This window comes from Typopeltis vanoorti, chromosome 6, assembly GCF_054136105.1.
Source record: "Typopeltis vanoorti isolate ZY-2024b chromosome 6, IOZ_Tvanoo_1.0, whole genome shotgun sequence".
Classification (NCBI taxonomy): Eukaryota; Metazoa; Arthropoda; class Arachnida; order Uropygi; family Thelyphonidae; genus Typopeltis; species Typopeltis vanoorti.
In genome coordinates this window covers 133,020,001-133,037,500 of record NC_143554.1, presented here as the reverse complement: position 1 = coordinate 133,037,500, position 17,500 = coordinate 133,020,001, and the positions used below count along the sequence as shown (strand labels likewise).

Genomic DNA, 17,500 nt, shown 5'->3' with positions numbered 1-17,500 from the left:
ATTATGTTCGAAAATCCGAAGAGAAAATACCCTCCACAACCATTACACTTGCGATCCAACTATAAAGATAGAAGACAGATCATAAAATGACAATTTAATGAGAAGCCGTCAATGCTAGAGCACTCTCGGATGCCTCGAAAATGTCCAGCTGTGGAGTTTGATTGCCGGGATCCATATTGGTGATCGCTAATTTGGCAGTACTATAGGTGTTTAAGAAGTTGAATATTGATAACCATCTCCATTATTTTAGATAGCATCAAGGGGCGAACGTTAAGTCGATAGTTTGATGGTAGACGCATCTTTTATCTTTTGAATCAGCTGCAAATGGGCTTGCTTCCATGCTGTAAGGTGGAGGCCAACTGAGGATGATATAATGTAGAAGTGATAAAGAACGTTTGTTTTCACACCCCTTGAGCACAACGGGTGTCGTACCTCTTCTCAAGTCTGGCAATGCGAATATTCCAAGTATAGTTAGAGGGGATTATATGTTTGTATTAATCTGCTTATCTGAGTCAGTGGTTCCCAAACTGTGGAGCCCTGGACGTTCAGTGACTTTTTAAAAATTTTACAACATTCCTTCTGTGTTCTGTTATTAATTAACGTATGTTCAACGTTAACGTATGTTGTTGTATATTTTATGTTTTTTAAATAAAAGAGTTATAACATTGATACATCATTGATAAACCGTATTTTATCTGTAAACTTCAACCATTTCTTAAATCAATACACTCTTCTTCTTCATTTTGAAGATTGAAATTACCTTCACGAATCGATATTTTTTACATCATATTCCTTTAACCAATGTTAAGGTATATCTATGTTAGATATTTAGAAAAAAAAAATCTTGCAGCACTCTGGTTTTGGAACTAATTAATTTAAGTAAACACCTCGAGAGTGGGAGCTCAGTTGGTATCGACAATGCCATTGGGTTGCATGGATTCGAATCTCGTCTAGGGTGGGAAGAACCTTTATCAGTACTTTTCGGTTGAAAGTGAATAAGCTGGTCACGGAAGGTTTTATTCTCAGATATTCGGGTTTTTCATCCTGCAAAATAGGCCAGAAAAACACGCGCAATTTAGTCATAGGTTTCAACGAAACCAAGTTAATTAGTCTTGACAGATCATTCAGCCTAACACGAAAAAGGAAGATAGGATGGAACCATGTGAGTACATTTGAGGAAACGATAATATGATGTCGAAGTCATCTATCTGTTTAAGATTTTTAATTAAGTATCTTATATTTGATGCCTTGAGTATATATTCCCCCCCCCCTCCCATCTACCCGCTTAATGCTGATTTAGGCTACTATGAACAATAGCTTCTTTCCGGTCCACTCTATCTACATCCAAGTTATTTAAGTGTCTAGATCTTTCCGATAGTATTTCCCCTCCTGCTCTTCGGTTTTGGAGACAGCAATCTTTCAGTAGGCATTCTGTACATATGTTCGTACAGACTGTTTTTCTTTGATTCTTGATGTTATTGGAATACTGTAGTGCAATTCTTCTCTAATCTCCTGAATGGTTTTCATTTCCATCATATTTCTTTTTTATTTTCTTCAAACACCTGTTTTCAAAGCCTGCTCTTCTTTGCGTTTGATATCCGAGCCTCTAAACTGTGGGAATTACCATCGAGCAATATATTTTGATTTTAAGTTCTTTGGAGAGATGTGTATTTTTCCATATATTTGTAAGTTTGGTTATGTGGTAGATCACCATAAATTTATCCTGTGTTTGATAGTTTCTTCATAATTTAACTTGTCTGCGATTTCAGTTTCGGTTCCAGTTTCTTTCTTTCCACTTCTAAGTTGAGTTGTTCTCCGTTTCTACCTATTGCCATTGTTTTTTGGTTTTAATAAAATATATTTGCATTGATATCATTAAATAATGTCATTTGCGTATTTCACATGATGTAAGTTTTGTCCGTTCAGTTATTTCCATGTTTCCTAGGATAAACTCTTTTACCAGTTCCTCCAGGCAAAGGCTAAACAAATATAAGGAAAGTGAACATCCCTGCATGACATTATCTCAGCTGATATGTTAGAAGTTCAGTTGCTCCAAATTTTCTATTTTCTATAGTATTTCTATAATTTTATAGTACTGGATGATATTGAGTATTTTTTAAAAATTTTTTTGGTTTTTAAATTTCAAACATAGATATAGGGCTAAATACACTGCTCAAAACAATTACGGGATATTTTAGTTTCTATCGGATAATTATAAATTTCTGCAAATAATTATAACTATTGGGTACTTTATACATGAATAAATATTTCTTACTTATGGATAGGGTTTAAATGATGAGATATTGTTTAAATAATCGATATTTATTACAAATTTAACAAATTATACATTTTAGCGTGAAATAATTTTAACAAGAATAACAGCAAGGATTGGTAGAGCCTCTGCTACTAATGGTTCACGCAGAAAGTTTAAGCAAGTTTGAACGCGGTTAGTAGTTGAAAGGGGATTCAATCGTTCGATGCTGTTGGCACACTCTCCCTCGATTAGTCTTTGGACTCCCTGGAGGTGTCGTGTCACTTTATAATAATAACAAGATTATCCTCTAATTGTTTTGAGCAGTATAGTTGTTGAAAGTTTTATTTATTTTAAACTTAGAAAGCAAATTATACTGCCGTGAAATTATATTCTTGCTTACACTTGATCCAAGTGTAAGCAAACAAAGTTTACACATGAGTATCTTCACACCTAGGCTGTATGTATGTAAACTGTGTCTTAGTATCCCATAAAGCAAAACACGGAAGCGCAATACGCTTTGAATTCACTAACTCGACTGTTTTCGACCCTTGTCGGGGTTTCATTAGTGGGAGCCTTTGGTATTTTCCTGAGTGCGGCTCCCACCGACGTGTTTTCAATAAGGAATGAAATCGGTCTGAGTAGTGAACATAATGTAAAACACACTTCCTTTCGGAAGTGTGTTTTGCATTATGGGATAACTGCAGGAACACTAGTTACACAGCCTTATAATAAGCCTGAAAAATATCATTATACACACCCGAAAGGATGTGTGTTTTGCATTCTGGGATGCTAAGACAACTGATGCGAAGGCATCAACCTCTATATACAAGTAGCACGGTTGAGAAGATACTTCACCCGTAAACTTTGTTTGCTTACACTTGGATAAAGGATTAAACAAGCGTTTAATTTCTTGGCAAGTATAAAGTGCTAAATAAAAAACTGAAGTGCTACGATGATTTTATTCATCTTCATGTCTCACTACCCCCCCCCTCTTTCTTCGTTGGCGACTTATAAAATCGTAAAAAATGTATGAATAAAATTTTTAGTATAATAATATATAGAAGTCTTTTTTTTTAAATAATACTTTTCCAAATATTCTTCTCTTCTCGTCTTCCTACCTTTGTTTAAGGCCATCAGGCTCTTGACAGCGCTTTCCTGGTCTTCCAGTTGTTTTTTCCATTTATTTTATATCTGTACAATGTGTCGCCATACAATTTTCGCAATATTAATATTTTATATAATATTAATATTTATATTTATATGTTTCTATTTAACAATACAAATCTAATACAGTATTTGTATAGTTAAAGAAAATACAAATATTAATAAAAAATTCCGTTTCGAGAAGAAAAAAAAAAACACGACGGCCGCTCTGTACTCTCGGTCCCCACTTCACCGCTGCACGTGGAAATTCTTCAAAATACAAGTTAGGAGGTGTGTTTTTTTTATTATTATTATTAAAACCTCCATGGAGTCAAAAGATTCATCGCGGGATCCACTGTTACACACACACACACAGTTTATCATACCGCGCCTGAAATATGTTCACTGTCTCTGCGCTCACCACACTCAAGGGCAATGCATTCCAATCACTCAGCACTCTCCATGCAAAAACCTGCTCCTCATTCCCTTGCTCACATTCTCCTTATACAGCTCCCAGGAATGACCTCTTGTTCTATTCAAAACATCCCCGACATTAATCTGGTAATAACCTCTTAGTTTCGGTACTCCCCGCATCATTCCCATTATCCGCTGTTCTTTCCTCACAATTTTAGCAACATGTCCCCGAAATTTTAGGTCCTTGTCCACAATCACTCCAAGGTCTCTCATGTCCTCTACCTCTTCCAAGATATTTCCACCGACTGTGTATTCTACATCTCGCGTCTGTTTCCCAAATTTCAAAACCTTACACTTCGCAACATTGAATTGACATCCTCACTCCTTTACCCATTTAGCCGCCAGTGTATCCAAGTCCTATTGCAAAGCAACAGCATCCGCTCTACTCCTGATAGCTCTTCCCAACTTTGTATCATCAGAAAATAACGGCATATCATTATTCAGACCTCACCCGGTGTCATTTTCATACAAATTAAACAGCAGTGGACTCAAAACAGACCCTTGGGGTACACCACTAACAACTATTATAATACAGCTATATCGCCTGCTTCAGTTTAGGAGTACCCCTGTTTAAATGTCATTGGCTATTTACTCATGGGTTCTTAGGGCATTATGAGTGTAGATGTACTAAAAAGTATATGTAGCTTAAGGAATAGAAATTGCACATACCTTTTTCTGGGTGTTGTGGCTTTTCCTCTGTCTGCGATGTCGAGAACTGCAGAGTGTGTGTGGGGGGGGGTAGGCAGTTTGGTAGAATAAGTTAGAAAAACCCGGTTTTTTTTTTTTTTTCGTAATATGTAGAAACATATACTTTTATATAGGGTGGGGAAAAAAGTGAAAGGGTTAATTTTTTAAAATAGGGAGGGGGAAGGGGAAAGATGGTTGACGGGGTGTGGACCGTTTCGACTATTCGTGGTCATCATCGGAACATATTGGGAAAGTGGAAGCTATGTCAGGTCGGGTGGGTGCTTCAGAGGTGTTTGTGTTGTCTCCTATTGGTCGGGATTGTGACCGCAATTTAATGTTGTGAAGCTTCCAAACCTCGGAGATTATGTAGGGCCTGTGTACGTTGATCGAGTTCGCGTCACACTTTATAGCTATTGTTTCCGATATTCTGAGCATTGTTTCATTGTCTTGTCTGTCTATTATGATGGCCTTGTCTATCTGCGGGGTGTGTTTTTGTTCAAGGGCGTGAACAGCTAAACGGAAATAGCTGTTCACGCCCTTGAACAAAAACACACCCCGCAGATAGACAAGGCCATCATAATAGACAGACAAGACAATGAAACAATGCTCAGAATATCGGAAACAATAGCTATAAAGTGTGACGCGAACTCGATCAACGTACACAGGCCCTACATAATCTCCGAGGTTTGGAAGCTTCACAACATTAAATTGAGGTCACAATCCCGACCAATAGGAGACAACACAAACACCTCTGAAGCACCCACCCGACCTGACATAGCTTCCACTTTCCCAATATGTTCCGATGATGACCACGAATAGTCGAAACGGTCCACACCTCGTCAACCACCTTTCCCCTTCCCCCTCCCTATTTTAAAAAATTAACCCTTTCACTTTTTTCCCCACCCTATATAAAAGTATATGTTTCTACATATTACGAAAAAAAAAAAAACCCGGGTTTTTCTAACTTATTCTACCAAACTGCCTACCCCCCCCCCCCACACACACACTCTGCAGTTCTCGACATCGCAGACAGAGGAAAAGCCACAACACCCAGAAAAAGGTATGTGCAATTTCTATTCCTTAAGCTACATATACTTTTTAGTACATCTACACTCATAATGCCCTAAGAACCCATGAGTAAATAGCCAATGACATTTAAACAGGGGTACTCCTAAACTGAAGCAGGCGATATAGCTGTATTATAATAGTTTATAATGAGGAGTAACATGGGAGTTTTCCCAGAAATAATATACACCACTAACAACTTTCCTCTTCTGGGATATCGCTCCTCCATAGACAACTCGCTGATACCTATCAGACAGCCAATCTCCAATCCAGTAAACTAATCTACTGTTTAGCTCCATCCGTTCCAATTTAATTATCCACTTGTCATGTGGAAATTTATCAAAGGCCTTTGTAAGATCTAAATATACGACTGTGTATGCTGCATCATACACAGTCGTATATTTATCTCCATACCTGTTTAACTTGTACAGCGAATACATTTTAAGAATGGCAAGGCTGGAGCAGTCGTCAGTTGGAATTAAAATTGGTGGAAAAAAATATTAATAATTTGAGGTATGCAGATGATACCACCTTGCTAGCAGAATGCAAAGCAAATTTGAAGGAACTTATTATGAAAGTTAAAGAAGAAAGTGCTAAATATGGACTTAAACTTAACCTCAAAAAGACAAATGTTATGGCAACATGTGAACTTAATGATTTTGAAGTAGATGGAGGGAAAATGGAAGCAGTTAACAATTTTGTGTTCCTAGGATCTCGAATTGATAAAGATGGTTATTGTACCGAAGAAGTTAGAAGAAGATTATTACTCGGAAAAAAGCAATGACAAATTTAAGCAATATCTTTAAAGATAAAGATATTAGCCTCGCAACAAAAATCAGAATCGTGAAAGCAATGGTATTCCCTGTGGTGCTGTATGGATGTGAAAGTTGGACCCTGAGGAAAAGTGAAAGAAGAAAGATAGATGCATTTGAATTATGGGTTGGAGACATTTACTAATAATACCATGGACTACAAAGCAAACCAATAAATTAGTGATAGACAGAATAAAGCCAGATTGCTCCCTTGAAGCTATGATCATCAAGCAAAAATTGTCATACTTCGGACATATTATGCGAACAAATGACAGTCTGGAGAAGATGATGATGCTTGCTAAAGTTGATGGAAGCAGGAGAAGAGGAAGACCAAGAATTAGATGGGTGGATGGAGTTAAAGAAGCAATTGGAGTGCGCTTGGAGGTTCTGAAAGACATGGTCAGGGACAGATCGGAATGGAGAGTGTATGTTCATGGAGTCGCCAGGAGTCGGAAACGACTCGATGGATCTTAACACATAGACACATGCTGCATCACCCTTATCCAATTCATTTGTGACTTTATTATAATAAGTAAACAGATTGCTAAAACACGATCTTCTTTTAACAAACCCATGCTGGCCACCAAAGAGTATTTATCTGTTGTCAACAAAAGTCTGAATTTGGTCCTAACTAACCTCTCTAATACTTTAATCGCAACCTCAGATACACAGATTGGACTATAATTCAAAGCTCTGGTCTTATCACTTCTCTTATGAATCGGAACAATTTTATCCTCTTTCTACTCCTTTGGAACTTGGCTCAGTGCAAGACTCATTTTAAAAAGATATGTAAAAGCTGTTAACTCCCCGGAACATTCCCTCAAAACACGTGGTGAAATAGCATCAAGTCCTAAAGCCTTATTTAAATCAGTTTATTCGATTCCTCATATATCTCCTGCTCACTTACTAACAGTTCCTCCTTCTTTCCCACAGCATTCAAGTTCTTCATGATGTCACATTCACAAGAATGAAATACCTTTGTTCATTAAATACATCAACTATGTCCTCTGCAGCAGTTATCATTCCTCTCTTTTCATCAATCAACGCCATCCTTCCATAATCATTCTTTCTTCTGCTGGCCACATATCGAAAAAATTCCCTAGGTTTTTTTTAGCCGCATTAGCTAACTGCTGCTCATACTGCACTTTTGCTACCCTTATCACCTTTCTCGTGTACTCTTTGTACTTCTCAAGCAAATCGTTGTCATAACCACTCTTGTACTTCTTCCAGATTGCATACTTGACCTCTTGATCCATTCTTTTCACACCTGCTGTATTTACCCTCTTGGCCTTTGGAATGCATTCTGATATTGTCCTCACCAGATAGTTCTCGACCAGGCCCAAGCAGCACTGATATCCTTTCCATCCAGTTCCTCTTTCTAATTTATTGCCTCAAGCTGTTTTCTGAGCTCTTCATAATTACCAGCCTTATAATTCCACGTATATCTCTTTCTGAAAGAAAGATGCAGGATGACCAAATGACTGGTCATCCTGCAAGTGATCACCTCATGGTTACTCTTATCAAGTGGCGGAAGATTTGACACCCCATTTATAATAACATCATCTGATGAAATGATCAAATCCAATACCCTTGATCCTCATGTACCCTTACGTACTGCCTAAGGTAATTGTCTTTCAAAACCTGCAGAAAATCATTTTCTTTCCGCCAGATGCAGTCTCTTGATTCCAGTCTATATTACCATAATTAAACTCACCCATAATGATATTATCCTTATACTTTAGTATTAGTATTTATTTAAAGCAGTCCTGCTACCGTTCTGCCATGGTAAGAGAGCACATACACTAACATTAAAAAAAAAAAAAATACTGACATGTACCGATGGTGAGACTTTTTCGATTAGGTAAAAGTTATTAGTTCTGGCTTTAGTAAAGTTATTAGTCCGGTCTTAGCAAAAGAATCCAGTTGGGATCCATTTGGTGCTGCTTTTAATTTAAGATATTTATTTAGGTATCGGTCAATATATGCTAGTAAACAATATCAGAAATCAAATAATATATTTAATATAATTATTTGATTGATAATATTGATATATCAATATCACCAATAAATATGGATAATAAATCAATATTTAATATTGATTTATTATATTTTTTATAGAAAATAAACGAATTATAAAGATATTTTTCTTGCTTTTTTGTTCAGCGAAATCTTCGAAAATTTTATCGAATTTTAAGTTTCTTGCTCAGGAAAATGATTGGATCCAACTGGCTTAAAATGTCACTGAAATGATAAAGTGTTTGCTGGTAATTTCTTGCTGTTTTCTAATAAGAAAATTGCACAGAATTCTTTCTGTTGCTAGAAATGCAGTTTAGCAACTGTAAATAACATAGCAAATGAATATTGTTCGATGCTACGAACTGCGTTTATAGTGGGATAAAATCCATTGACATCGATCCGCAAAATACTACACATGCGCTGTATCAACTACCTGCAGACGATAGATTCAAGCGTAATATCACGTGATATAGGTTTAGACCAATAAGAATGTTAGGGAAACCGTACTGCCGGTCTCTGGGATGTTGTGCTTCTAGGATGTGCGGAGAAGTTCCTTCCAACGTAGGTTACAGAAATCGATTATTTCACGAGTAAAAAGCAGTTGCAAGAGTCGAGAAACGTCAGTGTGACGTAAAGTTAAGAACGAGTCACAACTACAGAATTGAACGTCGTGAAATGTCTTTTCGGTCAGTGCTCGTCCTTGCAATATTCTGTAACTTCACCATTCCGAAAAGAGACATTTTAGTAAGTCAGTTCCTTAAGCACCCAGGTTTGATTCGTTTATAAGTAAAATACTACGGATAATTTATATTTGTTAATTAAACACTTGCCATCAACGTGATTGTTGATGAATGTTTTTAAAGTAACTGTTACAGTTATGAAGTTTCAATACTATACTCCTTAAAACTTGGAGCGTATAGTGTCCATAAATGAAACATTATTGAATAATGTGTGTGAAACCATACAGCTTTAAAATTTCTTTTAAAATAATTGTAAAAAGCTGTGTTAATTAAAGTGGCTGTTCATAAGTACATGTATACGTGAAAAGATAGCTTTTCATTTGAAAAGTTATCTTTTTCTAGTATTTCGATAGAAATGCTATGTATGCTCTTAATACTATTTGCGTAGTTTTTCCCGTTGAGGTTTTCACGTGGCCAATAGGATAGATGTTAGTTGCGCCAATCCACGCTGAACTCGTAAGAACTGTCACCACCTTTACGGTTATTTTCTAAGCGTATATACTGCATCAGTGACTTGAATTTTAGAGAACGCCGCTTGCATTATGAATTTTATTAAATTAATTAAGCAAACTTGGTATGGCAGTACCCAGTATTAATAACAGACGCAACAACTATAAGAATCTTCTTTAAGTTTTGATTTTCTTTGACTACTAAGCAAATATATATCTTGTATCCGGCTTTGTTGAATTTTTTTTTTTTTTTTTTTTTGTTCTGCCTTTTTATTTTTTCCAAACTTGCTATTCATTTTTTTAAGCTCTGCTAATTCATTTTGAAAAAGAAGATGAAAAAAAACTTAAGTTTGCGTTATTTTCTCTATAATCATTGATGTACCTTATTCTTGTCACATGTTTTGTATACATTGCAATACATGTTTGTTCGTATTTCACGTTCTGGCATGCTTAAGCATACCAGAAAGTGAAATAAAAGCAAACAAATAGTGAAATAAAGTGAGAGAAGTTAAATAAGACTTCTTTCCTATGATATATTATGCCAATTTCCTTTTTTCTCAGAAACTTTACAGTTCTAACTGTATTAAGAAAATGCCTTATACGAAACCATGGACTTTCCTCCTGCTCTATTTCTTTTCATACAGACAATTATGACAGCGTGATATTTTTCATCAGTTAGTTATCCAGTTTGTAGATGCATCATATTGTCATTGATATTTTTACTTATATAGGTGGGCTTTTTAATGTACTCATAAGGACATCTGTTCTTTAGTTGGAAAGATTGGGAATGAAGAACCTTTATAAGGTCTTTTCAGCTAAATGCAAGTTAACCAGTCACATATGAAAGTTTAATGTTTTATTTCTCCTGGAAATTCAGTTTTTTCATTGGGTAACACAAGCTGGAGAATACATGGAGAATACATGCAATTAACAGGTATAATACATTGTGTTTATAGTCTTATAGTCATTTTGCCGTTTATAGTCAGTTTGCTGTAATTTCAACTACCACAACTGCAATCAGGTCTATATAGGTTTGGATGCATTCTGTTGCCAGTATTCATTTGTTCTGGAGTAATATCTGACCTTCTAAGACTCACTGGTAGTTGGTCTGCTTGCTCAGCAAACATATTTTCTCTCTCTCTCTCTCTCTAAAAGCCTTTTAAGATTTTTGATTTTCTTCCTTATTCTGTGTATTGTTTACTGTTTATATTGTTATTCTCAGAGCTTTATGCTTACTTCTTCCAGTATTATTAATAATCATAAATAAGCATACTAAATTAACGTTCCTTCTAAGTTGTGGGGGGCACATTAGGCTGAAATGCCCTTTCAACACTTAAGTTGTTGCTATGCAGCTGTTGGAAGACTTAGTCATTTGCTTTCTGCATGAAGTGGTGTAGATTATTATGTATATTACAAAAAAAAAACTTTAAAAGTAATGTGCAATCTTCATTCCTCTTCTTCATTCGAAAAACTCTGTAGTTCTCATGATAAGCCTCATGATCTTCCATAACCAATGACTTAAAAATGCTGATTTGCTCATCCTCAAATGGAGTGAAGACAACTTAATAAATTTCAGTACTCGAAAATTCAGGCCTACCTTATTACCTGCAAGAAAGAATCTACTTTGCTCCCACTTGTTTTTGATAATGTGCCAGTTTCCTTTCAAGATCGGGTTTCTATTCTTGTGCTGACTATCACACCTGGTTTATCCTGTCACAAACATATTACATATATTGTGTGTGTGTGTGTGTGTGTTATTTTCTGTTTGAAACATTACTTCTCTTCTGCTCAACTCCTAACACTTTATAAGTCTCAGATCTGACCAACCTTGGAATATTGTTCCCACATCTGATGTGGTGTACCCAAAACCTCCTTAAGAATTCTTGATGATATACAGCAGAGGGTGGTCTGCTTAATAGATAACCCTTCTCTCACAGATGCCCTTCAGTCATTTTTTCTATAGATGCTCTGTTTCTGCACTGGACCTCCTCTGAATTGGCCACTACCATTCCTCCACTTTCTTGTAACCTTGCAAGAAGTAGAGCAATGCCACTGGCCAACCAACTGTCAACATGCTGAACAAACTTCTCATTATCCTTTTTCATTCCATCTACCTCTGTTCTATGGAACAATCTCTCTCATGCTGTTTTCCCCACCGAGGTACAACCTCCAGCTCATTAAGAAACATATCAATAGATTACTTCTTTCTCCATAAACACTTTACCACGTATAGCACTGTTGTGTTATAAGTTTTGTGGCCATTCATCATGGAGAAAAAGTCATCAGGTTGTGTAAAATTTTTCTGATCAGAGCAGTAGCAGGTCCATGCAGCTATAAAAAAAAAATAATAAAGTAGTGTTGATACTAGTGCACATTGTTGTGGCATAGTATATTTATAATATAGGGAAATATGATAGTATTTGATTTACAAAATGTCTTTTGCTGTTGTTCTTAGAAGTGGTTATGAGAAGATGGTCTCTAAAATCCATGTTATAAGGATAAATTCAGGATTTGTGAATTCCAAATTTGGTTGAAAAATGAAAAAAAAGCATGCTATTATGATAGAAACATAAGTTATGAAAGATTTTCTAGGATAGATGCAAAAAAAAAAATCAATATATGATAGACATTGGGCAGTTAGACTTTTGCAGTGAATCTCAGGATGCTATGTTTCCCAAATAAATAACAGATTTTTGTACTATATTATATAAAAATATAATACTATATTATAGTATTTGTACTATATTATTATTTTGTACTATATATTAATCAAAACAGCAAGAGAGAGAGACAGCGGACATAATCAAATGATGAAAACAGTTGCAAAACTGCAGTGCAGAAAGCAAGCAGAAACCACTACAATTAAAGCAAGACTAAAGTAGGAAAAGACATTACTGGAGATTAATTTAAGATTAAGGAAGATTGCAAAAAAAAGCAAAGGAAAATTGGATGGATGTATATGTAAAAAAGTTGAATATAAATTAAAGACAGGAGGAGCTGATAAGGCACATGTCATCTTGTTTGTTGCATATACTCATGATTCTCAAACAAAGTAGTTCTAGACAAAAAAAAAAAAAAAAAAATCATTTTCTGGTAATAAAGAGATAGCAGAGAATTGGAAGAAATATTTTGAAGAAAGTATGAATGGAGAAAATATGCACAATAATGTGAGGTTGGAAAAGTCTTGAATCAGAGAGTGAGTGGATGAAAAAATAAAAAGAGCAATAATGAATTACCTAACTGGTAAACTGTAGTAACAGATTAGATACTGGCTGAATTGTTTTAAAAAATATGGGGCTGAAATATAAGAAGCTTTATTTAAAGTGAGTAGGTTAATTTATACTTGATTAACCAGAAGCAATTGTAAGATGTTGAAGGGGAAAGATGGAAATAGGAACACCTGGAAGAGGAAACTTGCCATAGAAACAGGCAGTATTTCTAAGATTGATGATTTTATTATTATTATTATTTGACACCTCCAGGGAGTCCAAAGACTCATCGAGGGAGGGCACCTGCTCTACAAACTCTGTTTCAACCACTCAACCAACTGATCACAATTACACCAGCGCCATCTACTGCCAACCACCACTGATATTTCCAGACAAACATCCATGCCCACGGCGGGATTCGAACCCGCAGCCTTTGGCTGGAGAGTGGATACGCTAACCACTCAGCCAACCAGGCTGGCATTATGGCTGGCAATGATGAATTAAGAGTCTGTGATTTGTGTGCAAATCCAGGCCAAAAAATCAAAAACAGTATATTTTACGTGTTTTCTCTGTCTTAAAAGATGTGAGAAAGTACTGGTTTCTGAAAAACCAGTACTTGGAACATGGACTATATCTTTAAAGTATTTGCCCAGCACTTCTTGTGGGAATAAACAAATTACTTCCATTTGACTCACTCAGTAATGATGGCAACTACAGTTAATCTTCATATGTCTACTAAAAAGTAGACATATGAAGAATGAAAATTCTTCATTTGAAAGGCACATACACTATAGATAAAGTGTATGTGCCTTTCAAAGTTTGTCTTTATTATTAATATAAATTTTGTAATTTGTATCCATCATGTTATATTTTTTATGCTTAGAAATTCCAATATCAGAATGAGGGGATGGATTTCTTATCCAAAACTTCGATGAAAAAATATAATGAGATAATAATGAACTTTTTAAGGAATACTGTACAATAATCTCAATTAAATTTCTCAGCAAATTAAAATTTTACATGTGTAATAACACACCCTCCCCAAATTATTAGTCTTTTCATGTTAAGATTTGTGGATCTTTCTCTTTCCATTGCTTTTTTCTGTTGTTGTTGAATATAATATATGTATAGGGTGAGTAAGAAGTAGCATTTTATCCATGGAGAGAGTGGTAAGAGCATGGAGTGTGATTCCTTGAGTAGGTGGTGTGAATTCATGAAGGTCCTGAATAATAATAGTATATGACAGTATTTTTTAATCTTTTCTGGCTGCGAACCACACACACACACACACACATATCTATCTTACCCATTGGCCAATAATAGTTATGCTGCAGGAAACTAATCCACCAGCAGAGTTTCAGATCAGCACTGGAAGAACTGGCCATATACCATGCACCACTGTCCTGCCATACAACTTCATGGATCAGGAATCAGTATTGGAATCCACAAAAAATATTCTAAAATTAGGGATCATCGATACCTTTCCTGGGTGTGCAATATATTGACTCATTAGAACTTGGACAAGAAAAAAAACACACACATAATTAATGTATACATATCACAAAACGAACTTGCAGTGCAGGCACTAGAGTTTGTCCAAAACCACCTCAGCAAAGTTAATGAGGACAACCTCATACTGGCAGGGGATTTCAGTTACACTCTGGATCCTGCAATGGACAGACATCAATGCTAGGAACATCGACTTTCACTAGTTCAGCTTCTCCAGGATGTAATCAATGACTACAAGCTGACTGATATCTTCAGAAACCTGCACCCACATGAAAAAATGTTCTTCTGGAGGACCAAAGGTGGTCCTAACAGAGCCTTATACCAGGCACAGCTTGATAGATACTATACATCCATGCACACAATACCCTTCATAAGGAGTGTCACATATCATTCTGTACTCGCTTTTTCCTTAATCCCCTACAACAGGAGATGGCACACAAACACACCACTGAATATGTTTTCAGTTCTTCCACTAGAGGTCTTTATCCACAACCTTAAGAATGACAAGAGTACACGTGCCAATGAGCCTATCAAATTTCTACAAAGTGTCCTTCAAAGATGGAAGAAGTTAAACCTCCAGCACACAATGAAGACAATATCCCTTCCTCATGGAACTCATCTTCCACAATAATGGTAAGGAACCCCACCACTCAGAGAGAGATTTTCTTTCCTCCATGGAGCTGGTAAAGCATGAGGGTTCTTGGGTGATATTCTTTCTCCAAGTCTTACCTGGCAAAATCACTCACAAACTTGGAATACAGGAATTAGGCCAATATACACCATGAATTCTACTTTTCAAGCTGCTATGCCTGATAGCATAATGGAAGAGGGGGCTCAGTCCTCCTAATGCAGAAGATCCACCTCCTCCCTTTTTGATAAAAACCAACAGTGCATGGGAGAAACTTGCATCCTCCAATATAAACAAAACTACAGCACTCTAATACAACAGTCCAACCAAAGCACTTCATTAGAAAATCCTGCATCATCCCACCAAACACTACTTCACTGGGACCTACCATATCGCACAAGAGCCACCAAACTCGACATAGATATTCAGTGGAGAATGTGGCACAATGCACTACCCACTCCAACTGTATTACAGAAATTCAACCTGGATAACTGTCTGTTCTGCTACTGAGTAGGAACAGTCTGGCATATCTACTTAGAATATCCCATCAACACCCATTTAATCCGTTCATCTCGGGAAACAGCAGCCTTAACCTGCAGTTGTCTTCATACAGAAGAGGAATATCTTAATCTTGTCCATGCAGAGTCAAAAAACCATTTGATCTGCATCTACAAATTAAAGATACCAAGAAATTATATACTTGGTTTAATCCTTTATCCAAATGTAAGCAAACAAAGTTTGCATCTGAAGTATTTTCAGGACTGGGGCAACTCATGGTAAAGATGGTATGACTTCACATCACCTGCCTTAGTATCCTATAATGCAAAGCACATCTTGCAGACATGTATAATGCTATGCATTATGGGAAGGGTCTCTTCAGTGGGAGCCAGACCCAGAGGTGATACTAAGGTTGAAATAATGCATAACTACCTATTCATCACTGCTAAAGCAGTAATATATAGCTTCTATTTTTGACAGACAACACAACAGTTTCACAGAGAGGTGACTGACCATCTCCTTGCAGCCTTCAAACAAATGGTGAGAAGTCGAATCCAACGAGTATCATCACCACAGGCAGAACAACATACTAGACTTTTTTCACCAAGACTGGAATCCACGGAATCAAATCCTGGCTGAGCAGGGTGACTGCATCCACTTTACAACATAGAAGTGACATCATTGCTTCCCCTACCAAAAAAAGGGAGAGAAATAGATTTTTGTGCTCAACAGTGTGAATGATCATTATCTGTTACTTTCATGTAAATGTGTAATATTGTCTTATGGCAACTGTTATTTTTATGTAAGTTGTAGTATCATGTTATAATAACTGTTATTGATATGAAAAGTGTAATATTATCTTATAACAACTGTTATTCTTATGTAATTTATCTCAACAATCAATGAGCATGTAACCTCACAATCTTAGAGAACCAAAACCAGTTAATCTTGTACATAATATTGTTAATTTTCAATTAAAAAAAATCTCTCTCTATCTCTACACACACACACACACACACACACACACACAAGGCGTTTCAAATTAAAATGTCCTCATTAGAACAATCTGTAGAGAGAACCAGTAGATGAAATACAATCAAACTTGGTACCCTAACTAGATCAAGGGGAAAAGTTTTCTCCCCCTTGATCTATGTGATTGTGAAATTATTCAGAGTCAATGACAAATGAAGTTATTCAGTGATGTTTATTATGCTCATTTCATAAAATAATGTGATACAAAAACTACCACATAGAGCTAACATACTGCAGTCAGCTCAAAGAGATCCAGATGATCAAAGGTGACATTTAATGTGTTGGCCTTTGTGCAGGACCAATAACTGATACCACTATACAACATTGTCTACAGCAGACTGCAACTGATTTCCTACATGTTGTGCAATTTTGTCTTTCAAATCTTCCAGGTGACAAACTTTGCCACGATACACATGCTTTTGAGGTGGCTGCAAAGCCCAAAATCATGGGGGGGGGGGTTAAGGTCTGGTGGATGCAGTGACCATTTCTTAGAAAATGAGTGACAGATTACTAAATCCTCTGTGAAATGGTGATGCAATAATTGTTGAACTTCACATTATATGTTGGGCGGTGCTCTGTCTTGCATCAACATTTTTGTGTTCAGGCATCCCTCTTTGCTGCAGTTGTAGGATGACAAAACTGCTCAACATATCCTGACAATGTGCAAGTCCAGTTCGATGGATTTCTTTGAAGAAATGTGGCCACGATACACATGCTTTTTAGGTGGCTGCAACGCCCAAAATCATAGGGGGGTTAAGGTCTGGTGGATGCAGTGACCATTTCTTAGAAAATGAGTGACAGATTACTGAATCCTCTGTGAAACGCTGATGCAATAATTGTTGAACTTCACATTATATGTTGGGAGGTGCTCTGTCTTGCATCAACATTTTTGTGTTCAGGCATCCCTCTTTGCTGCAGTTGTAGGATGACAAAACTGCTCAACATATCCTGATAATGTGCAAGTCCAGTTCGATGGATTTCTTT

The 17,500-nt window shown here is 36.4% G+C and overlaps 1 protein-coding gene across 7 annotated transcripts in view; it reads left to right on the top strand.

The window, feature by feature from the left end:
- The window catches only part of Rab3-GEF (Rab3 GDP-GTP exchange factor), a 1,186,669-nt gene that overhangs the window by 49,337 nt on the left and 1,119,832 nt on the right, over positions 1-17,500 (top strand). For 6 of the 7 annotated variants that reach the window (XM_090394448.1, XM_090394444.1, XM_090394445.1 and 3 more), the window contains exon 1: positions 9,027-9,195. The exons of the other annotated variant lie outside the window; for it this stretch is intronic. The gene's annotated coding sequence lies outside the window, so the exon portion shown is untranslated. Of the gene's footprint in view, positions 1-9,026; positions 9,196-17,500 lie in introns of those variants that run through there. 7 annotated transcript variants of the gene reach the window in all.